Below are 2,409 nucleotides of genomic sequence, written 5' to 3'. Positions count from 1 at the left end.
GCAGATGCTACCAAATTGTTAATAATACGGTCGCCAGCCTAATTAGGCATTAATTGAGTTTCTTCCCTGTACAAGTTGAAGTACGTGTATGCAAAACAACATGTAATAACACTGCATAATATGGTAAATTTTAAAACCAGAAAATCTACTGAACTAATAATTTCACTTTCTGTACTAATATGAACAAGCCATAAATACACAACAATATACTATAATGTTTACTACAAACTTCGTACAGTCTATTGATCTGATTAAAATCGGGCATAGGTTACCCTAGAAATAGCACTTTCGAAACACACATACAATGTCAATTTTGAAAAAGGAAAAACACTAATAACTTTTGGTTTTATCTCGACTTTAACTTTACTGGTCAAATCAGTTCAGTACACTTCAGAATTTAAATGAATAGAAAAGAAAAAGGGAGGGGGGCCTGAAACTGTTATGATCACTGTACTGAAATTTTTGATTATCGAAATCGTTAAGCACTCAAGATTTCCAATATATGAGTTACTACTCTTTTTCTCTTTCTTCTTGCTCATTTAACTATCATTATTTTTCCAGAATGAGATTTTCACTCTGCAGCGGAGTGTGCGCTGATATGAAACTTCCTGGCAGATTAAAACTGTGTGCACCGACCGAGACTCGAACTCGGGACCTTTGCCTTTCGCGGGCAAGTGCTCTACCAACTGAGCTACCGAAGCACGACTCACGCCCGGTCTCACAGCTTTACTTCTGCCAGTAGTCCCGAGTTCGAGTCTCGGTCGGTGCACACAGTTTTAATCTGCCAGGAAGTTTCATCATTATTTTTGTCTCAAATTAATTAGCCTTCATTACTAAACCAATTTCAACATTATCTTCCAACTTTGTCAGACCTATATTATTTACCTATATATTCATTAACAACAAAGTTCTTTAAACATCATTCTAACATTGATAGGTCTGCAAGTAAGTATTATTAACATAAACTTTAAATCTTCATTTCGGGACACTCGGATTGCACAACATGTGGAAAGGACCCTGTCTAGGTTAGTGATGAGGATAATTAAATGATAGGACACTTCTGGTAAAAGTTAAGTTGTTATTGAACAGTCAGGAACAAAAGTAACACTGGTCCACACAAATACAGTACTAAAAGTTTCAACCTGTTCGTGTCGATGTGGCGGTTGGCGGGCGGCGAGATGGCGAGGTGCAAAGCACACATACAATCACAGCTATGGCTCTTGATGTATCGGCACTTTGCTTCTTCTTAGCGTCGCAATACTTTTCCATTCAGTGCCTATGGAATATAGCTATGCTGTATAGTCGTCGGAAACGGCACATCCGAGGCTCAATGAAATCACGTTTTCCAGGAGAGCCTCCTTGATCCAGAGCATGTGTCTCTGACCGATGCCCAACTCCGACTACTACTGCTGAGCCCGTTATGCCGTGCCGCGCCCACGTGCATTTTCCTGCGCTCGCCTGCCATCCACCTTTTACCGTTCCCCAACAGACAGGGTATTCACCAAAGGTTTTGCATTCTACATATCTTAATACATTGCCTACGTATGGACCAGGCGCACAATTACAACTTTAACATCTTACAACAGTTTCAACATTTCTTACATTTCCATTTTGTTATAATATTGCTTACAATGTGACATAAACATTAATATTCACATCGAAAATTGTTTACAGTTTCTTTAACATAATGACATGAAAAGAAAAAAGAAATGAAATCAGAACATCGCATACACTAATTTATCGAAAATCAGAAGAAATAATTATTATATGTAGAGTTGTTGTTGTTACACATGACCCTGTTTCCAGTAAATTTCACTAAGTGCAAATTTGATTGGAACACTAATTTTTATAGTTATACAGTGGTTCTGAATCTTTGTGTGAATGTCCCAAAAAAAAAATTTACACCACAAACTTCCTTTCACTCACATCATATAGGTCTACACTTTTTGACATATCAAGAACATTTACTTATCATTTACTTTAGTGCATTTGGCATAGACTAATCTCCTATCACAACATTATTTAAATAGCAAATTACTCATTTTTACTAAGTTTCTCAAAGAAATAATTTCAAATTCTGGAACACAAACATTTAACTACAAAAGCAAATGAAAATATCTATATACACTATAACACAATTTGTTGCTGCTTGCATTGAATGGCAGTCCATTTCCTTACTTACTAAAAAAAACACACAATAATATTTAGAAAAATCACTACATATATTTGCTGCCTATTATTCAGATTTTCGCATCATTTTACCACATCACCTGTACCACACTTACAATTCTCCATTGACTATTTATCTGCCCTCATTGGTGTTTGGCAGTCCTTTATATTATGACTCATATACTGCCCACTTTGATTTTTGACAGTCCCATCTTTTATTTGGCTTGCAGCATTTACCCT

At 36.4% G+C, this 2,409-nt stretch overlaps 1 non-coding gene across 1 annotated transcript; it reads right to left on the bottom strand.

Moving 5' to 3' along the window:
* Window positions 1-627: 627 nt before the first annotated feature.
* Window positions 628-701, bottom strand: Trnas-cga (transfer RNA serine (anticodon CGA)). The gene has a single exon. It is a non-coding gene; the product is annotated as a tRNA-Ser (tRNA).
* Between the last annotated feature and the right edge of the window lie 1,708 nt (window positions 702-2,409).

Source organism: Schistocerca cancellata, unplaced genomic scaffold (genome assembly GCF_023864275.1).
Source record: "Schistocerca cancellata isolate TAMUIC-IGC-003103 unplaced genomic scaffold, iqSchCanc2.1 HiC_scaffold_1147, whole genome shotgun sequence".
NCBI lineage: Eukaryota > Metazoa > Arthropoda > Insecta > Orthoptera > Acrididae > Schistocerca > Schistocerca cancellata.
Note: the sequence above shows the minus strand (reverse complement) of the source record. Positions and strands in the feature narration are given on the sequence as shown.